Below are 23,402 nucleotides of genomic sequence, written 5' to 3'. Positions count from 1 at the left end.
TTGCTATAATAAATCATAACTTTAGGGTCTGTTTCCTCATTCAGATTTAGCAGTTCAGCAAAAGGACACCACTATAATGTTTCTGGGAGAATTTTCACACTCAACACCAGTGTGAAGGGTCCATGCAGGTTAAAGGCACTATTAAATTTACCCTGAAAATAAAATTCGGCTACTTTTCTTGCAGAAAACCCCTGGTGATGCCTGACTGCTGATTCTTTGGGTAAGGAGTGAAATAAAGACTGCAACATGTAAAAGAACCATTATCTATACAGCAGTGGAAGTCCTGGAGAATGAAAGCACTTAGCAAGAAGCACAGGTGCCTGAGGCACAAACACAGGTATGTGAGTGACTATTTAAGGAGATAGTTTTCAAGCATAGGGAATATTGGAGAAAATTAGGGGTTGGAGCAATCACTGTTATATGAACCCTCTTGACTGAACATGCTTCTGTGAGGTTTGAATACAATTATGCATGCAAGAAAGGCCATGTCCTCCTAGTTTGGAAAACACTCTTCAGAGTAATCATAATTATATACTTGGTGCCTAGTTATTACACTACATGGTTTCTCAGAAATTATAATAGCAATTAATAATTTCCAAAATAGGAACTTCCAAAAATATGTTACCCAGAAATCCCTGTAGAAATCGTATTCATCCCACAATGACAGCTTGTCATGGAAACAAGTATTTTACACAGTATGCTTGAAATATACAGTATAAATTATGTACCTTACATCAACATTAAAAATAAATCTAGCACTGAAAGTTCAAGAAGCAGTGGTGAAAGTTCTTGTGCTGATAATTCTCTTTTTTTTTTTTTTTTTACATCTAACTATAAACAGAGATGTGAGAGCTTTTAGCATTCGTGGTCATTCCATGTTAAAGAGTATACTGACCTTTTACTGCATCCTTAGCATAATTTTCTCTCCTCTAAGACGTTAGCCTTCCTGTCTTGAACTAGGAGACACTCATACATTCTAATGGATCTGATGTCAGGGCTGGTAGAGAGAACTATTTTTATTCTGGAAACAACCTGGTTGTTGAAAAATATACATGCTCCTTTTCAGGTTATATCTGATTATTGTTATATTTTTGCCTTTACGTGGGTTGGCTATGATAGCAAGTTAGGCCAGTCAGCAGAGCCATTGCCTTTAGTAGAACTATTTATGTCCTTCAGTGTGATTTGAAATGCTTCGTTGGATGAAGGATCTGTCCTTTGTGTTAGTGCCTATCTTTAACATTTCAGGTAAAATCAGATCCTGCAGTCCCTCTGAATGCAGGACTCGATGGAAATTTTGAACACCTAACGAACTAGGACTGGCCTTTGCCTGCCCAGACATTGTGTCAAAGCACCATTCCATTATTCTGCATGCAATATAAGGCAGTACTGTTACTATGAAGGCCGTGCAGCCAGCAAGGATTTGATGCAGATGGCCAGATAACCACATAAAAGCGGCCGTGCAGCTGCAGACCACTGAACCCCATAGCACAATATTCTGCCTGACACAGTGGCCTCAGGGGGAGGCCTTGGGAAGACTATGAACAGGACAGGCAGGTGCCACGCTTTACCCGAATACCTTTCCAAACTCCCACCACTTTCAACCCAGGGGATTTCTCAGTATCATTGTGAAAGTACATAGATTTTATGAACAAAGAACATGTCAAGGGCATTGCTGCCCTGCCCCTCCAAGATTAGAAAAAAAAAATGAAAATGGGGCAGCCTGGGTACACAGAGGAACTGTCGGACTGCAGAGAAGTAGTCTGAGACCAGCTGTCATAACTGTCAAATCTAGCATGATGGCTCAGCTCAAAGGTCCAAATATATGCTGCTGTAGGGCAGAAGAATAGGGTAAATAACAGCCAGAAACTACAACCTCTTTATATCATTGTTTTCCTTTGGCTAGCACTGAACATATAGGTGTTTGCCCCAGTCTACATAGGAACACAGTTTGTCCTAGTTTTCCCCATTTTCCCTGATTCATAAAATAAAAAATCACTTAGGCTTACAAGCAGAAGTGGTTTTCCAGTCTTTATCCAATTCCTTCCCCACTTAACCCCTGGACTGCCCAATAACAGTTTGTGAAGAAAGGTCTTAGATTTGCATACTGGTGTCTGGATCCAAATGTGAAGGCTTCCAGTGAAGAAGATCTGTCTGAAGACAGACTGGACAGTGACTAGTTCCAGTTGCCAGTCCAATGTCTAGGAAAATGTGACTGTGAAGCTGTTCTGAGTGCCTTTCAGAGACCAGCCTCCAGAAGCTGTTTTCTGTCTCATTCGAGTCCCTGACAGCTGGAAGTGCAGCTGACCAGCAAAAGGACACAGAGACTGCTAAGACTACACTTAAAAAGGACCTGGGAAATCTCTTTGTGGCCGGCATGTGAACCAGAAGCTGAGACCAAGTCATGTTATCATATACGGACATAATGAACTGGGTAAAGATGTCAGCAAACTGCACAGTGACATTAAGGTCAGCCACCATAGTCTTTATATATACAACTGCTGGCAGCAGTGATGGCAGAAGTGTATGTCTAATGGGCTTTACAGCATCTATATGTCACATTAATTTTCCCCAATATCCAGAGAGGCCTCTTTTCTGGTGGTTCATCTGGTCTAGCTCATAGAATCATAGAATCATTAAAGTCGGAAAAGACCTCCAAGATTATCTAGTCCAACTGTCCCCCTTACACCTGTATTGCTCACTAAACCATGTCCCAAAGTACCTCATCCAACCTTTCCTTGAACACCCTGGGGGACAGTGGACTCTACCACCTCCCTGGGCAACCCAATGCCCAACCACTCTTTCTGAGAAGAAATTTCTCTTAATTTCTAACCTGAACCTCCCCTGGCGCAACTTGCATCCATTCTCTCTTGTCCTATCACCATTTATCTGCAAGAAGAGGCTGACTCCCAGCTCACCACAACTTCCTTTCAGGTAGTTGTAGGAAGGAAGCTCCTTACTGTCAGTGAGAATATGGAGGCTCCGAATTACTGATATCATTCACTTGCCACTCAATGGCCTAGGTGCTGAGGGTGATGTTTCCTGCTGGATAGGTGATAGCATAAATAAAACACATCAAAGACAACTGGTCTCAGAATCACACAACCAATACTTCCTATCAGTGTGGCAGTTACACTCCTCAATTTATATGTCAGACATGAAACTCAGGAAGGCAAATCACAGGACACGTTTTGCTGCCATTCAACCTCTTCTCAAATGTTCTACCATTGTTTTTCTTTGCAACAGCATGCCACAGACAGCACCTTTGGTGTAATGCAAACACAGCAGTTTACTGTCCAGAGATGTTTCCAGTCTTTGGAGCCATTTCTACATCTCCAATCTCAGGCACACAGCCTTAGCTAGACCTTGGTCTGTCTGGCCCCAGATTGCTTGAACGTTGTTTCCTACACAAACTGGCCTTACTTTAGTCTCTACTTCAGTCACTGTGGTCTCACTGTATTTCCTCACTCAATTTGTATAATGGAGTTTTCCAGGCCAACCTCTCAGTGCCCACTCTAATCTAATCTTAACAACTACTGACAGCCAGTTAAATCCCACTCTCCAATTCTTGCACAAGAGCCTGGATCAGGGCTCTCACCCATTGCCAGCACAGGGGGGCTCAGTTCCAAACTGCCTGGGTGGGCTCATCAGTGAAGCCTCAGTTGGAATTAAGGACTTCCAGATAAAACAGTTTTAGACAACTGCCATAAAGGAGATGAGAAACACTGCTTGGGTTAGATGTTTAGGCTGGCAGTTGTAAGCTAGAGACCGTCCCAGCTGAACGGTGATTGAAGTGCACTGGCCACCAGGAACGCTGCTTAAGGGAGAGAGAACAAATTGTTAATGCTTAGCTAAGAGCTGATGATAAGGAGGTTAAATTAGCACTAATAAAGTTCAAACTAGACTACATTTTCTTGTTTGCTTATGCTGAGATAGATAACAAAATCCAACTTTGCTAAAGTAAAATTATTTTACACCTACTTTATTCACTTGGAGAGTAGGCTAGCTACTCTGTCAGAGAGTGGTTGACTTGGTGTGTTTTGACAAGCCTATATTGTATGCTTCTTAGCACCTCATCTTTTAAGTTAATATAATTTGATGAAACAAATATGTTATGCCCTTTCCCCTTCTAGAATTTCACATTCCTCCTTTCTTCTTTTTTCATCATAGTTTAATAGAATTGAACTGACATCAGGTTCACAGTTCCTTATTTCATTTAGGCCTCTTCTTTCCTTTCTCTACATTTGTGTCTAAGTTCTACAAATATTACTAATCAAGGGATTCTCTGACTTTTCAGATCAGTTGCTATATTGATCAGTCCAAAAATTGAGTGACTTCCTTTTTTCACACTCTTCTTAAATCTGCTTCTAGTACTGGGCCTTTTGCATAAAGTGGATTTAAGACCACTGTAATAATACTTAAATTTTAATGTCTATGTTATTAAATACATTCAAATTAACTGTATATTTCCCTTTAATAAGTACCTTGGCTTGAAGCTTTACAGAGATACAGATCACAGCAAAATGTAGAAATCTTGTGATACTCATTGGGATTTACTAAGAATGAAGAAGCCACATATAACTGATATTTCTCTGTGCAGCATGTTACTGTTATCCCTTAAATGCTCTAGTGAACTTTCCTAACCACGGAAAAAATGAGACCTGTTGACTAGTTCAGAAGCATGGATAGTCTTGCTCAGTTGCAGTTAATGAAAAAAATTCCCTTTTAATTCATGTGAACCAGGATTTTGGGCTGTAGTTATGGAATATTATTGGCAGTGTACATTATATATTTTTTAATTGTTGGTTTTCTTGTATTTCAAAACAACTTTGTTGAGAGTCAGCTATTTATAACACGAGTTCAGAGTACCATTTTTGTTATTACAGTGATAGATGATAAACAAATGCAAACATGTGAGTGTAAAGAAGTGTAGCCAAAACCTCTTATTAGATTAACCAGAAAATAGGCCACATAAAATGTTTTTTTTTTCCATAAATCTGTCCACTGTTATTTGCTGATGATTCACTCCAAATATGAGCTGTATTTGAACTTTGACAAAACAGCAAAACCTGCCCCACACCTTGACCTGCTCTGACCACAGAGCAATCACGTGGAAAGAGATCCAGGCCTCCAAAGCAACTCCAGGTCTTTCCACACAGTAGTCTCCTGTCTAGATCTGCTGGGATACAGTACTGCTGGTCACTGACTTTTAGCAAGAGATGATTCCTAGCTCTGAAAACACTCCTTCCTTCCTCTGTCCCAGGGGAAAGCCACACAAAGCTAAGCTGTTTGACTTTGCCTTTGGTCAGAGTTGCAGCAGTCATTTATCCCAGCAGTGAATTCAGCTAGGAAGTGAGGTCAGGTTTTGTCATCTCCTCTATGAACTTGAATCCTTGCTGGGATCTGATTTAGACAGTAAAGGGAAAGGAAAAAAACCAACCCCAGCCACCAACAAAAAAGAAACCAAAGGAAAAAAGCAAAAAGAAAAAAGCACAGGGTGGGGAGGGAGGGGGAGAGAAAAAGAGAAAGAAAATAAGAAAAAACCCCGAACTTCTGAGAAAGCACCCTGGACTATAAATGGAGACCCTCTACTTGCCCTTTTTCACTTTGACTTGACAGCTGCGGCCTTCCACAGTAATGGGGAGAGGCTCAGGCCCGGGCCCCTGTCGTGTCTGTTTGTATTTTCTTTTCTGAGATGAACTAGCAGTGAAGTTGCTATTAGCATTTTCTCTACTAAAATCTCCTCAGCCGTTCCATGAGATTCACCTTGCTTTCATTGCCTCAGTGAGCATAAATTCTTTAAAAGCTATTAAACATAGTGTGTCAGAAGAACATTGTGTTGCTGGAGGAAAAAGCTAAACTCTTACCTTTCCCATAATAGGTCTGCCCTTAGACTCTTGCTCTCTTTAAGGAACTGAGGCATTTCCTCAAAATCAGTCATAGATCTCCATTCATGGGCATGGAGATTTGGGCTTCCCTGTTAGGCTAATGCAAATAGCAGACGTTGTTTAGATGTGCTGTTCCTCTTTGGTGGCTTAAGGGACAATGCTATTTTAAGGGACACTAGGGTTGTGTTGACAGTACTGAGTGGTGCAGAGCAGAAAGAAAGGTGCAAGGGTTTGATGTATTGCAGTTCTGTATGGTCCTAGGACTGCATATGCATGCGGTGTCTTTACCAAAAATAATGTTTATACAAATATCTGACCACAGGTATGGACCACACATGCCTGAAGAGGTGATGTTGTAAGTGGGATGAGTCAGGGACACACTGATGAGTGGCTTCAACCTTGATTCCACCAGGAGGGAAACCATTTCCAAGCACAGCAATCACACACCCTGGTACATCCTGCAAGACTCTGACTGTAAGTACAAGGCAAATTCAATCCCTCTGGTACACTAAATCAGAAATGTGCAGCCATCCTTCCCCCAGAGCAAAACAGTCATTTTGAGTTAACTTCACATTAGCCATTTAGTGTCAGTAAAAGAGAATAACAGTTCTTTATCTGTTTCTCCCTAGACTGTGGAGTAGGAGTAATCTATTAGAAGTCTACCACAGCTAGGGGTTTTTAAAGTTAATGCAGCCACAGTGAACAATATGTTTGGAATATAATCCCAGTCTTTGCAAATAATTTTCTTTACCTCTTGATGGATAACCAAGAGACACATTATAATCCTCCAGCAGTGTTGCTTGGTAAGAAAAACATGGCTGTGCACAGGCATTAGGTACATTTTTAATTGATTTTCAACAATTTTTTTTGTTTGGAATTCATATTAAAGTTGTGAAAATATGTTCTTTTGGTCAACAGATGATTATGCCCTTCACAGTTTACACAAGAACTGTCACTACCCTCACACCAAACTCACTTTTCTTAATGGGCTCAGTCCACTGTCAGTGAAATCAATGAAGTGCTTTTTTCATCAGACTTAATGGGATCTGGACAAGGGCCTGTGTTTCTAAATAAAGCCAAATACTGTGATGATTCTCTATTCTGTTATACCCACGTAAATTGGAGATCAGCCAGTTGGCAACTTCTTTTTTCTTTCCTTCTCTTTTATGTTTTGCAGCAGAAAAAAATCCAACTTTACTAGGGTAGAAAGTGTAGGAGAACAAGATCACAGGGATGAAGCTGCAGTTCTCTTTTCAAGCAATGTTATACTTGGTTGATATGCCTCAAGTCAAAAGCAGCTTTAGAAGTCATCCTGAGTTCAGCATGTTCAATAACGTGGTTTAACCCGTCAGGTGGCTAAAGCCACCACACAAACATTTGCCCACTTTCACCAGTGGGGTGGGAAGGAGAATTGGGAAAAAAAAAAAAAAGTAAACTCATTGGTTGAGATAAATATAGTTTAATAGGACAGAAAAATTAAGATGATTACAGTAATAACAACAACAATAACAATAATAATAGAATAGGCAAGTGTTGCACCACAGGGTTGCTTACCACCAGCAGACCATTGGTGCCCACCTAGTTCCCAAGCCATAGTCATGTCCCTAGCCATCCTCCCTAAAGTTACATACTGAGCATGACACCATATGGTACGGAATATACCTTTGGTCAGCTGGGGTCTACTGTCCTGGCTGTGTTCCCTCCCAGCTTCTTGTGCACCCCCAGCCTCAAGAAACTGAAAAGCCCTTGATTTGGTGTAACCATTCCCTAGCAACAACCATAACATAAGTGTGTTATCGACATTATTCATCCTAAATCCAAAGCACAGCACTATACCAGCTGCTAGGAAGAAAATTAACTCTATCCCAGCACAAAACAGGACAATAATTTACAGCAGACTCAGGGTTGACATGACTTAAATTCCACTGCCCACATACTAAGACTTTTCTATTGCTGCCTATTGGCTAAATATAACAACACTCTAACTACACCTCTTAGATGGCACCAATGTATAAGGCAGAATGAATGTGAAGTAAAGCTATCCCATCTGTTCCATTCACCCCTTACACTAAGGGATTTCCCTCATTTATTTGCTTTGGCAAAGTAAAGAGATTTTTGCCCAGTCTCTGGCATCACCATGTATCTAAAGATACTACAATGCAATCCCTGAATTTGACATACAGGTGGGTTATGACAATGGCTTACACGGCAGGCAGCTCTAAAAGCAAGAATGACAATCTGTTTAGTTTTCAAATAATGGCAGTTTTCTACATAGTTTCTCACATGTAAACGTGACAGATAAGCCCCTGTGGTTCAGAACACAGTGAGCATTGCCAGTGACCTCACTCGACTACCTCAAAGAAAAGGGAACTTCAGAGGGTCCAGTGCTTGGTAAAATCTCCTTTCGTCTCTGGCTCTGCCAAAATTAACAAATGTCTGGTTCTCATGTTTTGCACCTAGAAAGCTTGATAATGTTTCCCCACTTTATAAATGTTATGAGATTAAATCATTAGCAGCAAACTGACAAATCACTTTCATTCCCTCTCCTTCATTATCTGAGTTGTTCTTTGAAAAATGATTTTCATAAAAACCTGATGTCTCTCAGGAAAATAATGGCACTTCCATGCTATTGATCTCTCCCATTTATGAAGATACAGAGATCACTTTTGATTGCCTTTTGCATAATGTGCAGCTTATACAATGAGAAATGGTAAAAGGTTTAAAGAAAAGGCCACTTACAGGAAAGAGGATAAGATAGACATCACATGTAAAATGAAAAGTGGCATGGGAGATGAGCAGACAAAGAGCAGGCCTCTGAGACAGCAGGCACTAATTAATCCTGTAATCCTTTCACTCAGCTAAGAGGCGCAAACAGATAGTCTCTGGCATCCTTAAAAACGCATCTCCACCCACAGGTTCTCCCTACATTTATCTGTTAAAGTGTTCTCTAAACACAATGTGATGAGGGCTTATTTTCAAACAGGGATAAATTAAATAAAATAAAAATAAGCCCCTAACTCTCTGCCCCTCACTGCTCTGTTCCCTGTTCCTGACCTAAAAGCCAACTCCCTGGGAGCTGTAAACATAGGTAGGGCAACCAGAAGGAATATACACAGTGGAAATTACCTTTTCTTTATCACCTTTCCCCACCTCAGCAGTACTGTTGTGTGGACAGGAAGAACGGATTTTGCTAGAGAAACCCATGCCTGCTCACAAGGCCATTGAGCTAACTCCACTGACCATGCCTGGCCCTGCCGTACCCGCCAGTGCACAGCCCTGCCCTCTGCACCAGCTCGGGTCAAACCTTCCAGGCTCCAGCAGATCCAGTTATGGCATTTCAGAGACAAATACAGCCATATTTTAATAATTTTGAAAATGGGACTGCACAAGAGGATCAACTGGGATGTTTGGTTGTGACTTACAGGAGTCAGAGCGTGTCTAACAATGCTTCTGGAATTTTTTTTGTAGTTGTGTTTCAAAGGATTTTAATAATTAAATGAGTGACAAACATCAGTGTGAAACATCAGTTGTGGAATTGCTAATTTTTTTTTCCTTGAGTACTAATGATTAGTTAGATAAACTCTAAGGAATAAAGAACACATACCTTTCCCAGGAAGAGATTAAGAAAAAAATTCTGACAGAATCAGAGTTTACAAATACTTTTCTGAATACCTACCTACAGGACTGCAGGATGAGAAAGACGTTTTCAGGCAGTTGTCATGATGATGATAAGATATGTCATTGACCTAAAAAATGCAGTTTACCAGTTCAAGTTACCAAATTTTCTGACTTGTATTGTGAATGGAATTCAAGAGAAACTAGACCCCAATTAAAGATAAATCCTATTCAGGCATAAAGCATTATTGTTTGGTCTGTCATCCTGGCTGGTGGATTTTCTCACTTGCAGGAGCTGTGCTTCATCAGTGAGTTTAATTCTTCCAGTGATAATTCACATTTTAAGGGTGTTACATTTTCTTTGAGTCACTAGCTCTTTCTCCTTGATTTCTAACTTATTTCTTTTGCTTAAAGCTAAAACCTTTTTGCTCGCTGCTAGGACTGAGTTTGGTTACATTTATTTAAGACAGTACATATTAAATAGACAGTAAAGTACCAGTATATGTCCCACCTCTTTTTTATTTGAGGCATTACACTTATCCTTTCCTGCTATTCAGACCAATCAACCCTCCTTACCTCTTCTTGTTTTCCACAGAAAAAAAGAGTGATGAAAGACACAAGGCCCCAGCAGTGACAGAACTTTTCCATATGGAAATCCTAGCTCGTTCCAATGGTTCCTAAACTATGAGGTAGCATTTTCAAAGCCACACATTTTCAGAGTTTTATAAGATAAGAGATTTTGAAAGATCACAGTGATGGACATATCCCTTATGAAATCTAATTATTCATTTAACATGACTTTTTCTTTTTAATTCAAAAGCTTGCAAATTCTGAAGAACAACTTATACAGGAATTTCAAGTAATTTTTTGTCTGTATCTTCCTGATTATATTCAGTTGAGATCACATCCAGTAATAATAATGTAATTATTCAGTGCCTAAATTCTATTAGAATTAGTTCTTTTTAAACAAACAGGAAAGGTCACTTTTATCATGTATGCATTCTGGAGATTCTCATTAACATAAATATTGGAATTTAAATTATTTGAAACTGGTAGATAAAATTATAATCTCAGGTTTTTATTATATTGGAGGCTGGCTGACACTGTAACCTTGATAAAAAGCAGTGTGTGCTAACCAGTGTCCTCGTATTCATTTTCGGTCTTGTACTTGTTGCCAAGCATAACCTTTAATCTGAAGTGAAATGTTGTGAGGGACTTCAGGGAAATCTTGCCGAGAGTTCTGTATGAGAAAGTCCCAAGGGAACTCCCTGAAAGGAAAAGGATGTGAGAAAAATGAAAAGTGTTCGCTGAATTCCCATCACTTAGGACTAAAATTGCTTGTATTTCTGATACCCATGAACACGAATATTCTGCACCTCCCTACTTTTCATATTGAACTCCTGTATCATTGTGCTTACACAAGTAAATTTTATTTACTTTCTGGTCCCAAAAGAAGAGAGGATTTTAAAAACAAAAATAAACCTCTCAGCCAGGTTTTGCCCCTACACAAGAAAAATTGTCCACGTGAAGCCTCATGAAAGGTTACCATAAAAGCTAAAAACAAATGAGGATTACTTGAAAAAGCAATTGCTCAATATACCCAGAATTGCCAGCAGCAGTTTCCTCTTTAGGCTATTGACTTCATAACCTTACCCAACCCTTCAGAAATTTCCTGGTCAACAAGACTTTTCGGAACCTTTGTGGGGTGGGGAAAAAAAAGGCCAAAAAAAAAAAAAAAGCAAAACCCAAAAAAGCAGCATTGGTTTTAATCAGTTTCCTTAAGACTGAATCACTTCACAAGAACTCAGACTAAACAATTGTAAAAGTTACTAAAAGTAAACTAGATTATCCCTGTAGAGCAATAAAGGCAAACAAGCAGACAGGAAAACTGGTTGGAAACAAGCTTTAGACTACCAACTTGAAGAAATATTCAGATACCTACTGAATATCTCATTTTCTGTATTAGAAGAAAAGGCATTGCAAAGCTTTTTTTTTAATATTATTTTTTATTTCAAGTAAAGGTTTCAGAGACATTGACTGGTGCAAAGCATGTGAAAGGTTTCAGGCTGAGAGGGTTAATTCTTCATGGAAGTTTGGATCACAATTATTGCTTTTCTAATTGAATACTACATTTTCAGTTGTGCATATTTAAACTTTTAAAGGTGATTCTCAAGGTTAAAGCATAAAGTGCATTTTTTAAAAGTGTATTGAAATCAGAGGGGAGATATTTTGTGAGAGTACATTGGCTTTGCATTTACTGCTGTTAGCATATTCCTGTTCTCAGCGATCACCTTGGAGAGATTATTTTCATGCACAAGTTCAGACACACATGTCAATATTAGTACTACTGGACTATGAGTCTGTACCAAAGAGAGCCCCATCTCATTCATAGTTACAGTTAGTGATTAATATTTCAAGGAGAGACAGAAGTTAACAAATAAGTATCCAGAGGACTGTGAAAGCTTAGATGAGAAAGTTGGGCTCCTGTCTAAGTGAGGCTGCTGTTAGATTTTTATTTACATTGAAACTGGGATAGCTGGCCTGGCTGCAATGTATTTTAGAACTTTAAGGTATACAATACAAGCGATATCCATAATTTCAGACCTAGATCTTATGAGATTAGCCTTATAAGGGTAAGATGAACAGGTCTACATGAAACAATACATAGGAGTTATCTTCTATTTCAAATGCATAAGTAACTTTTAGAATATATCCTATTCTTTAATGAAAACTGGCAGCTCACATTAAATAACTCACAGGTTCTTCTTTCCAGGGTTTGAATCTGCAAATTCAAACAACTGAAAGAAGTTTATCACATGAAATTTGCCATTGGAAATGTTTGTAACCAAAACTGTCCATGAGAGTACTATTTTCTTCCAGCAGAGACTACAGACCTTCAGACATGGAACACATCTACACATCTACCACATTTTCTATCATGTGGTTCACAGGCACATGATAGAAAATCATAGAATCATAGAATTGTAGGGGTTGGAAGGGACCTTGAGAGATCATCGGGTCCAACCTCCCTGCCAAAGCAGCTCCCTAGGACATATCACTCAGATAGGCGCCCAGACGGGTGTTGAATATCTCCAGAGATGGAGACTCCACCACCTCCCTGGGCAGCCTGTCCCAGGGCTTTGTCACCCTCACTGTGTAAAAGTTCTTCCCCATGTTGGTGCGGAATTTCCTGTGCTCCAACTTGCAGCCATTGCCCCTTGTCCTGTCTCCACAGACAACTGAGAAGGGGCTGGCTGATTCCCCCTGCATCCCCTGCTTAAGATAATTATAGACTTTAATTACGTCTCCCCTTAGTCTTCTCTTCTCAAGGCTGAACAGTCCCAACTTACTCAGCTTTTCCTCATAGGGGAGATGCTCCAGGCCCTTAATCATCTTCGTAGCCCTTTTTGGACTCTCTCAAGGAGACACCTGTCTTTTTTATACCAGGGAGCCCAAAACTGGACACAATACTCCAGGTGGGGCCTGACCAGGACAGAGTAGAGGGGGAGTATCACCTCCTTTGACCTGCTGGCTACACTCCTCCGGATGCATCCCGGGATCCCATTGGCTCTCTTAGCCATCAGGGCACACTGCTGGCTCATGGCCAACCTGTCATCTACCAGGACCCCCAGGTCCTTCTCCACTGAACTCTTCTCCAGCAGGTCATCCCCCAGCCTGTACTGATACAAACGGTTGTTCCTTCCCAGGTGCAAGATTTTACACTTGCTTTTGTTGAACTTCATCCGGTAAAATGCATCATCCTATGGTACATGAAGTCTATTGAAGACTAAGTTTCTTCTTCAGTGTTTTCCTATTGCAGTAGGTTTTTAACAGGATTCCAAAAGAGCCAATGACTCACTAGCATGCATCATGAAGAGCTGAGAGAATAGATGATGCAGATATTCCTCCTCCTTCAGAGGGTTATCTCTGTAGATGCTGACGTAAAACAGGATCAAGCCAGGCCTTAGCTCCCTGCTCAAAGTCAGATAAGAGCATGAAACATTCACTTTCAAACAAGTGCTCCCACTTCTTTTTTGTTTGGTTGGTTTTTTTCCCATTTTTCTTTTCAGTGCTGGTGTTTACTACTGTGAGTAACCTGACCTAATCGATGACCCAGCTCATTGCAGGGGGTTATACTAGGTGGCCACTAAAAGTCTCTTCCAACCTAAACTATTCTATGATTCTATGATTTTGCTTGAGGGGAAAGTTAGGATGTTTCTAAGGAAAGAAAATAGTAATTAAAATAAACATAAAGTAAGACTTTACCAGCAACTTCCAAGCAGAACTGAAGTTAAATTTGTGCATTTCCACGAAAAGTCAATGTCTTATTCTGGCTCATGCTTAGTTTAACAAATACAAACTGTTAAATATGCTTAGAAGACTTTAGAGTATATCACTTAAGAGAGCCAAGTCCTGTACTCACTTCTCGGAGGATTTTCATTTTAACAAATATTTGACATTGTGGTTTGAGAACACAAAGCAATTTCTTCCTGGTATTTCACATGACATGCATAGCTAATCCCTCTTTCTGCCCTCTCACTCTTCTCCCGACAGCAGGGATGGCTGCAGAGCCATCAACCCCCAGAGTGCTGATTGAGCTACAGTAGGTGCTGCTCCTTAAAACACACTTTGAAAACGTTTTGTTTTTCTTTAAACATTAAGGTCTTTTTCTACTTCTGCTTTGATAGCCTATTGCAAACTTCCTGTCTACCTGCCACAGGCATTTGATTATAGCTTTTCCACCCATCCAAAGTATAATGAAATTCCTTCCCTGAAAGCCGGAGGTTGTGAGATGAAGGAAGAAAACAAGCTATTGTTTTCCTGCCTGGAAGTGGCTGCGGCCAAAACCAACACAGATTCCCCTGGTGCCACGTCTGTCACCAGCAGTCACGCTACCACCTTGCACTTGTATTTGGAACAGGGGGCACCTCAATAAATAAAGGAACAGATGAAGTCAGAGAGGCAGCGCTGGCTGCAGGAGCTTGGGGAGGGCTCTCCTGGGCAGATCAGACTGGACACAAATGAACGGGAGCAAACAGATGTTACACAACCACGATTTTTCTAAAATCATTTTAACAACACTGGGGAACCTTGGCAGTCCTGAGGCATTTAATCAGTCAACCTTTCTATAAACAAATACGTAATTTAATTTTAAATGTCATTTCATTCCAGGGTTCAGTATCAGGTTGCCATTGCACGGGCCTCTTCCTGGGGGAAATCTGTTCAAGGATGATTTCTGCATACAAAAGAAGAAAAAGAAGTCAAAAAGTTCACTCAATCCCACAAAGTACAGTCCTGTTTGGAATAGCAAACCGTGAACTGGGGTAGGACCAAGACTTTCATTTAACAGTGATGGGTTGACTGGCAAGCGTTGTTGTATAACTAGATAAAACATTCCCCAGAAAACTCTTAATCAGCTGGGAAATTTGTTTTCTGTAGTCCCATAATTCTCCATTATGTACCCAAAAACCTTCGATGATTTGAATTACAAAAACTAGCAGGGTACAATAAAACCCTGCAACTAGAATAAAATACCTTTAAATACAGAAGGGCAAATTTGGATGTAGAATTGTAGACCCACAGAATCATTTACATTGGATAAGAGCCTTAAGATCATCAAGTCCAACCCTTAAACTAGCATTGCCAAGTCCACCACTAAACCATGTCCCTAAGCCTATACGACTTTTAAGTACCTCCAGGGATGGTGACTCAAGCACTTCCCTGGGCAGCATGTTCCAGTGCTTGACAACCCTTTTGGTGAAGAAAATTTCCCTGGTATCCACTCTAAACCTCCTCTGGCATAACTTGACCCCATTTCCTCTTGCCCTGTCACTTGTTACTTGGGAGAAGAGACCAACACCCACCTCACTACAATATCCTTTCAAGTAGTTGTAGAGAGCGAAGTCTCCCCTCAGTGAAACCTGATGGGCCACAATCCTTTCCTCACTAAATAAAATAAATCTGTTCCTACCAAAAGATTCTCAGTTTGTAGGCCCAGTGTAAGAAATGCAAATCTTCATGGACATACATGTCCTTCTCTGTTTTCTTCCAGTTCAAGGGCATCACAAAGACTGAAAAATATCTTAGAAAGAAAAATCAGTTTGGATTCCTCACCGAGAAATTCTTTCAACACGCCCTTTTTATATGCTGAGTCAGGAGCATCCTTGTTTTTCCTTTACTTGCCTTTGGAACAGGATCTCCTTTTGGGCAACAAAGCACCAAGGCTCAGATCTGATATCAGACTTCTCAGGGTTAGCGGGCAGTTTATCTCCACACATGGCACCTGGCTGCAGCTGTCCCCAGGAGCATTCATTCTCTGTGCGTAAAATTGTCCTATAATATAAAATGAGATCTGTCTAGGGAAAGTTAGGAAATAGGAAAAAAATTACAAATGCAACTAGATCAAAACATTGTGAGAGGCATAAGGGAGCTCGCTTATAAATCTGTGCTCACATTAGGTAAATGATCTGAAGATTGTCCCAGTTTCTCTTTCCAAGTACAACTGGTTTTCAGGTGCAGTTCAGGCATGTCCCAAAGAGGAACAAATACATTTTCTAATAATTTGAACATCTTGATCCAAGAAGTGAAAAAAACCCAACTCTGACTGTCAACTCTGCTTCTGGTAGTGCTTTGTTTTCATGTTTTGAAGCATTTATGTTACATGTGACCTCATTCTTTCACCAAGGGTTCAGCACCTAATTACGATTATGTTTCAAAGCTTCTCTAGATTTACAGCATCACTCAATAGTGCTTCATAATCCATCCTTTTGGCAAAATTAGCGGACATTCAGACAGGATGTAAGGACACTATAATCAGGTCCATAGCTGTGGGTGGAGAGGAAGGAAGTCTGAAGATATTTTTAAAGTATCATGCTAACTGCAAGTTGTTGTGAGTGCAGTACGTTCGCTGTAGTTATGTCTGACTCAGAGAGGAGCAGATTAAAAGTAATTTCCCTGGATATTGGTCAGTGCAATTAATACCCTCAAATGCAGGATCGTGTAGTATTAGTTTCCAGGGTGTTGTGGGGGTTTTTCTAGGCAATTCTAAGGAGGTTCAAAGTTTACATTTAATTTGAAGAAGTGAGCTTACTTGAAGTTTACTTGAATTAGTCAAAGGTTGTGCAAATTCAAGTGGGCTAGAAACCTGTGGGAACAGCTTTTCATTATCTCTCCAGCATTTAGGGCCACATTTCTCTGCCACTATTACAGAATGTCTCTTTCTTAATATTTTTCAGGGTAAAAAAATATATTCTTAATCTAATGATGGAAATGAAACGGGGTGCAAAGAGTATGTCAAAAAATATATAATTGAAACCTGAATTACATCCATCCATAATCTCAAAGGGCATTTACAGTCATAGAAAACTGTCAGTGTCTAGTATAAAGATGTATCCCCAAGTGTAATCAGAATTAAAACATACATTTACTTTTCTGTCTGCATGTTAATCTGTTTAGTGTAACAGACCAATTTGAGAGAGCAAATTAGATTTTCCTCTGACATCTATTCCATCTACAGAATTAGTTTAACAGTATAATCATGCTTACCGACACTTTAAACTTGGAGATGTTTCTGTTTCATGCTCTAATGATCATGTCTGAGCCAAAAATACCACTCAGTTTCAGTCCTTGTGGGATTTGGTGAGAGGTTGAAAGGGGAAATTCCTGTATTGGCAAACAGTTTGAATGTGAAGCCACCGACATAGCATTTCCCCGTGTATTTTGGAAGCCTTTCAGGTGTCCAGTTTGACAGAATCCCCCAAATATCAGAGACATTTCTCCTGAGGGCATTGCCCTGTAGAGGACATGCTAGAAACTTCCTGAGCTAGAAATATGAGCTCAGTCTGAAAGGACTGCTTTATGCTTAGTATGTGAAGGAACCTACAGGCATTCAACTGTGCATTACAATGAATCATTGATACATACTATATGTATCAATGTAGTCTACAAGAAAAAAAAAAGTAATTTATTTTGTATACATAGAAAAGAATGTTTATACATGCATTCAAAATCTCCCAGGTGTTTTCCTTTTCAAAATGTCAAAGATAGATGCATCTAAACTAAGATTTTTAATTTTTTTTTTTTTAGCAGGTGTCATGTTTTCTGTCCGAAATTAATTCCTCTCTCTTAAGAAATTCTTAGGAAACTTCTGATGGAAAAAGAAGGAGAGAGATTTCTGCTACTTTGAGACAGCAGCAGGTTTGCTAAAAAAACAAAGTACCAGAATGTCAGTCTGAGAATGCCTTTGGAAAGGACATTTCTAGCTTAGAAAGAGGTCATGCTAAAAACAACAACAACAACAAATGCATTTTACAAAGCCATTAATACCAGTTTTGCTCTCAGTCTTACTCCTCATCTTTTTATTTTTTATTTTTCCTTCAGAATAGACATGCACCTAATTGCTGCAGATCAGACTGCAATTAATGCCAATACTTTTCTCATTACATCCCTAAAGGCTGAGTATCAGAGTACTTGTAAATGCATAAATGTGAGAGGGCCCTTTTCCCAAGGGGAGCAAAAAGCAGAGACAGTTCATCTTAGTTATGAATCCATTCTGGCAAGAAATGAGACCGTTTCACTCTGGACGTCTCTTTCTAGTTCAAGTAATAAAGACAGGTCTGGAAATCCAATTACTGTCTCGTGTCTGAAATCTTTTAAAGAACTTGGAAAAGGTCTCAATGAGAGACAGAGAGAAAGACCCAGAAAGTATATTTTAAAAGGTTTACGTTTAAAGAGTTTGCTTGTATCCTTACTGTTTAGAGTTCAGAGTTTAAGTGGTGTGATTACCAACACAAGCACACTCTATTTTAGGAATGTTGTTAGTTACTGATATATTAATTTTTTCTGTCTATACCACCAGAGAAACAACATACAGGTTTTCTGCATTCTGTTTGCATTTACCAAGAGGAAAAAAAAAGGAAGAAACACATAAGAACAGGGACAGATAAACTTTATTTTAGAAAATTAGTTTCGGCCATACCTATCTCTCTTTTGCTTTTATTCTGTCTAAAAGTAAAGTGAGATTTGTGGGAAGAGCAGGTGTAGAAATGGGTGTTTGAAAGGGGTATGAAAGACCAGTTTCAAATCACAGCAGGGAAAACCATCAAGTAGGAGGTGCTTGGTCAGTCAAAACAGACAGGCACATCTTAAACACGGAGTATTTGCAGTAGCCATTTGGTACACTACCTGGAGAAAAGGTCACTAGGGAAATAACTTCAAAGTCATGTGCTGTGCACAGAAAATGTAGGAAGAGCAAATGAAAGAAAATTCACCACATAAGTAGATCCCTCAGACTTCTCTTTGTTAAACATCTGAATGGGCTTTGGTAAAACCATCTGTGAGGAGGGAAATAACTTATGATGTAGATGGAATGATTTTATAATTTGGGCTTAGATTTTGTGATGAGGAGATGCAATATAAATCAAATGTAAATATGCAAACTAGTTCATGTGAGCTACCCACAGCCATGGTGCTAGTGATTAGACAGTTCAGTGGTGTTTGCACCTAGCTGACCACAGACAGTCCACTGTTCAGTGCTGCCATCATCTGCACTTTATTGATTAAGAAGGATTTTTCTTCTTAGTTACATTTTTAGGGGCACTGAATTTCAAATGAGAAACTTGCATTTACTTTTCAAAATGAAACAGGAACAGTGTCAGTGCTTCTTCTTCTAAACTGTAGAACACATCACACCTTCATCTCAAATCAGTGATCATGGGTAGAGTCAGTTTAGAATATTCTCTCATCAAGGTCAAACCGTATCAGGAGAGCACCAGTTTCAGCAAGACATACAAAGAAGGAAATTTCAGAAGAAACCGTGCATTTTTGTCACAGAAATCTCCAAGTCCAGGCCACTCTGCTGGGAAGGCAGGCATACAAGTTCAGGTATCACTTTTTGAGGACCTGTCCCTATGCCTCTCACATCATAAGGAAGCACTCAGATCCTTCAGTTATGAACTCCTGCAAAATCTGCTGTTTCAAAAAACAACTTCCAGAAAACCTAGGCTTAGGACAGGAGATCTGCAGCTTTCTGAAACAAGGGCAAGGACAAATAAAACTAGAAACACCAAGAAGGACAAGCCCAACAGGTCACATTCTGCTCATTTGTGCATCTAGGGTTGCTCACATGGATGCTTGAGTAATAATCATAGACATTAACCTGGCAAAGGGTACTGTGTCAGAATCAGGTAACTGTTAGAATTTGCATAAAGCAGCTCAGTTGTAGAGAATTTTGGCTTTTAAGCAAAAAGATGACTGATGACCTGGAGGCATAACAAGATTACTTGCAGCAGTCCCTAGCACCAGTGTTCCCACAACCAACCTTCCACCATAGAGAGGTTGAGTGCAGGATGCATTTTAATCAGAGTAGATCATCTCACAGTTCTGAATTCTCAAAGGCTTGAAAGGTATTTGAAAAATATCAGAGTGCTTGCAAGGTTGTTTAACATAAAAATGAAAAATGAAAAACTTATTCTGATAAAAATTTTATATCATATTATGCAATGGGATCATGAGCTTCTACCTATCCTTTTTGTCCAATATGAAATGAAATGAACAAAAAAGAAAATTCTCTGTAAAGGTATCCAAGATGTAGGCACTTTTATGTCCCCAGGAGGCTTAGTGCTGAATCCTGCCATATGGCACAGACACAACATGGTAGTAACCTCAAACAGGGAGCTCACAGCATTGTCAACCAACCTTCGTTATCTTACTTTTATATTATTTCAAACCTTAATATTAAATTAGAAAATCTGTCATGTTATGAGGTCCTAACAGCAGCAGTAACAACAACAAAATACATTTTTGATTTAGAGAAATAACAAGCATTGAAAACATAGGAAGGGGTGTCCAGAAAAGAAGGAATAGAGATTGATAAGGGTGACTGCATCTGAAGGTTGATGTTATTAAATTGAACATCTTAAAAAAGTAGAAATGTGTGAGAAAATGGCAGCAGGACTGATGTTATGTGACATAGAACAAGAGAATAAGAGAGCCAGGACTCCTGGAAGGAGGCGGTCTAGCAGTAATGCAGCATCTGGCCATGAGGCAAAGCCATTTCCAGTCTGAACTTGATGGAGACACCATGTATATGCTAATCTGAGGCCCTAACTCTCATTAATCTCTCAACTCCAGGTCTTTGTGTAGCATTTTTTAATTGGCATTTTAAGAGGAAAAACCAGTAATATTTTACTAACAAATACTGCCAAAGAGGTTTCTTTCTGAGTGCAAATTTATTTTGGGTTCTGTTTTTGATTCATACTGTGAGTAAAACTGGGAAATGCCAATATTTTGTAACTTACATTTCATTCCAGTGACCTGCAACCAGAAATTCCAGGAAAGTTCCCCGTTGGAAACGGTGTCTGTTGTGTTTGAGAACACTCTGCATGGTGAGACAGCTGCGCTCCCTCGATTTTTTGTTCTCTGACTGCACCCGTGTGTGGGTTTGGGCTCTCCAGAATGGTTGCTCACAGGCAGAGGTGACAGAATCACTTTATCCTTATTTCCACATCAAGCAGAGATGCTGAACCTTAACACAGAACTGCTTCTGGCCTGCTCCAGGTTACAACAGAAGATGAACCCAGACTGGCACCGGTTTGCAATGTAACCAGCCTGTGCTGGTGAGACACAGCTCACCGCTTCCCTTTTGATGCTAAGACATTCACAGCTGTGATCGGGTTTTACAGCTCTCCAGCCTGGGCAGATCTGCCTCAGTCCTCTGAGCCATGGAAACCCAAATCCCCTGTGAAAACATCAGGGATACATATTGCTAATGCCAGTCTGCCTGCCTGGCAGGCCCTGCAGGAACTCAATTAACTCTTCCTACCTGATTAAAGTTCAGTAAAGTGTACACAGTTTCATCAAGAAGTAGTTAGAAAAATTACTTAGTGCTGGTGAGAAAATACCAATCCGTCTTAAATTAAATTGCCTAAATCATGTTTCATAATACTGGTAAAAAGAAAATTTGATCTCTCAGAGGCATTCCCTCCTCAGCCTCTTTCAGTTCTCTCTCAAACACCTTTTCAGTAGCATAAGCAGTGAGTTGATATTTAGGCAGATGAGTTCATTATTGGCTGGGTTTTTAAAAAATGACTGTATCATGCGGTAGTTATGACACTACTTTTCCAGACTTTCACCTAACCCAGTTTTGCTTCTTATTAAATTTAGGGCCAACAGTTTTTTCTTCCTCTGTATTTGTAGTTATATGTGGGGGTTTTAATACAATAATAATCTAGTATATATCATTGTGTTTGGTTTTGGTTAGGTTTTTTTTTTCCCCAAAAGAGAAGCATCAAAATACACCCTCCTGAACAGCAGTAGAGAGCTCCTGGAATATTAATTGCATGTAGCTCATTTCAAGATTCCACGATATAGTTGTAACTGTCCTGATTAAATCCATCCCACAAGTAGAACATAATCTGGTAAGTGGAGAGAGGTTGAATAGATAATTATTTATCCTACACTGTCTTAAGCTAACTTCAGAGATGGACTTCTATCAGGTTTTTAATTATTTCCCTTAAGTGATTTCTGTTTCCATAATGACTTTGTCGTGATGTCAGCAAAATTTTCTGACGGTGGAGCTGGGGGTAATCAGGAAGAAAGGAGAGAATAGTTTGTTATGCATGAAACAAGATTGTGAGGCTTAGAAAAATAATAGTGAAATGGAAAATAGTATGCAACTTAAACTCAGAGAAAAAGATACTAATAACTTTCTGCTATGAGCCTATTAGGATTAGGCCTATTAGGATTTACAACGCAGAAGAGATCTGAATACATTAGTGGCATAGAGGACTAGCAATGTATAAGGTTTCCAACTTGATTTAGTATTTCAATCAGTGATGGAGAAATATTAAAGCAAGTGAAAATCTTCACTGGAATACTGTGGGCAATATTCCAGAAAAATAATTCAAAAATACAGGCTTCAGGTAAAGGAGGCCTCGACAGTGCAGGAAGTCTCTTCTAGGTATGCATTTCTATGCCTCTTGGCAAACCGCACTGTGTAATTTCATTATTTAATCTTCACTAAAAGCCTGTCCAGAAAAGCAGAGAAAAATGCTTTTGGCCTTCTGATGTAAGCTAGAGATCAGGGAACACCGATAGCAAAATAACTCCTTGTTTTCCTTATGCATGTTTCCCCGTCTGAAAAACAACAAACTTATTTTACCAGTTCTGTAAACATAATTATGCTAATTAAATACTCATCAGTCTGAATGATGAATTAAGTACACTTTACTCTGCTTCTGTCCAATATCATGACTCATGACTCTGTCTGACATTAGACAAAACCGCTGAAGAAAACAAAAACAACCAGCTTTAATCGAGGCACTGGCAGTGCCTAAGCTGATGGCAGTGTCCTCTTATGAGCCCTTGAAGTGCTTTCAGGTGCCCAGGGCACTGCTTCTGTCCAGAACCACTCTGGAGTGGGCAGTTTCTTGGGCTCCCAGGAGGACACTCGGGAGACCGAGTGTTTCTTCAGCAAAACTGGAAGGGGCACAGTGCATACAATGGCTTCGGGGAATTGCCACTCTACACTGACATGATATGAGTCCCTTCCAAAATGAAACCACAGAAGCTGCCTTTTCAATGAAATGACAGCACCTCTCATCTAGTTAGATGATCAGGAGAGCTTGCAGTTGATAATGTCCTGTACTCAATTGTTTTCACATCTTCAGAAGCTCTAAATCACATTTTACAAAAGAGTATTTGGTGACCTGTTAGTCTGGGATTTGTGAAAAGAAATACCCACAGCCTCTTCAGTATGTGTCACTGTGCAACGGGTGCAAGATTATATGAGAGGAAAGAAAAAACAGGAAGATGATTCTGCTATCTACTTGTTAGGGCACTGAAGAGAGAAAATGGAGTTGGGAAACCCTAGTTTGATGTTTGTAGTTTCCACCAAACTCTAGG

The sequence above is a fragment of the Gallinula chloropus genome (assembly GCF_964237585.1).
Source record: "Gallinula chloropus genome assembly, chromosome: 4".
NCBI classification, from domain to species: Eukaryota; Metazoa; Chordata; class Aves; order Gruiformes; family Rallidae; genus Gallinula; species Gallinula chloropus.
Note: the sequence above shows the minus strand (reverse complement) of the source record.